We start from the raw sequence: 1,291 nt of genomic DNA, 5'->3' as shown, positions 1-1,291 counted from the left end.
ACAATCCAGTGATCAAGTACTTGTAGATGTCTCCCCAAACTAATGTACTCCTTCCTTTGTCTCAAGGAAATCTCCAATCCTCCACCCAAAGATCATAAATGATATGTCTTCAAGCTCAATAGAGCAGCATAAGGATGCAAGTAAGGTCCTCCAAAGCCAACCCTGAGTTGTTAGAAGAGGGTAAATTTATAGGATGAAATGGTAGTTTTGGGAAAACAACTTAAGAGATGAAGGTAATCCCATGATCATAGGAGTTTAAGGTCATTTTTTATAGTAAATAGTTGAAACTTCTTCAGAAGATTATAGAAGTGGACTCTTCGAGATAAAATATCTCGTTTCACGAAAATACATAACCATCGCACTTTCAATAATTGGACGACTTCGCCCCCGGATGCGGGTGTCTAATCCGAACAGCCGGAGGGTACAGCTAGCACGAGGAGGCCACATGGCCATCGCTAGCTGCCACGAGTCAACCGAACGCGGGAGGAGGTCCGGCAGGTTGGTGAGTATAACGCTGAAGCCTTCACGCCGGAGTTCATTCGCATTAATGCGAGTAGGCGGTGACTGTAAGGAGCATTCATGGCGCTCGGGGTTCAAGAGCAAGCCATGGAACTTAAGGAGGCGGACTGGTATGGGGAGCGACATTTGCAGCAAGCGAAGTGTAGGAACACTCTCTGGCCTCTGGCGATTTTGGAGTTCAGGAATTGGCTTGGGGCTGCGGAAACTCTGGTTTTCTACATCCTCATGGCCAGAACCAGAGAGAGGCAACCATGCCGAAGAGGAAGGGGTCGTGGTGCACCAGGTCGCCCTCCTGCAGCTGCAGAAGCGCATCACCATTGTTGTTGTCAATACTGTTTCCGCAGAGCCGGAATTCCCCATCTGCAGGCATTTTCGTTCCTGGACTCTGATGCCCCGCCTGAGCAATTGCCAAGGCCGCTGGTGCTTCCGGCTTATGGCTCAGCCATCTTCAGGCTGGGCAATCTCAATGTCCACATTTCAATTCTCTTTATCAGCAGAGCAGAAGAGGAACATGATAACAGCAGAGTTCCTTCTTCTGCAAATATGGAGAATTTGGCAGGGGAACAACCAGGGGAAGCAAAGGGAAAGGAGCCAATTCAAGCAAAAGCACAGGATGCGTCGACGTCTAAAGCTGGAGAGGACTCGGAAGAGGAGCTGGTGGGCTGGGGATACCCGATTGTGGAGATGGAGCCGGAAGAAACGGAACCAGCAGACTAATTTCTCCAGTCATTCACATGCCAGGTTCATTTTGATGATTTTGGGTCTCGGTCAT

The sequence above is a fragment of the Pinus tabuliformis genome, chromosome 2_2 (genome assembly GCF_031772625.1).
Source record: "Pinus tabuliformis cultivar Carrire ecotype Pingquan chromosome 2_2, CPIR1, whole genome shotgun sequence".
In the NCBI taxonomy this organism is placed as follows: Eukaryota; Viridiplantae; Streptophyta; class Pinopsida; order Pinales; family Pinaceae; genus Pinus; species Pinus tabuliformis.
Note: the sequence above shows the minus strand (reverse complement) of the source record.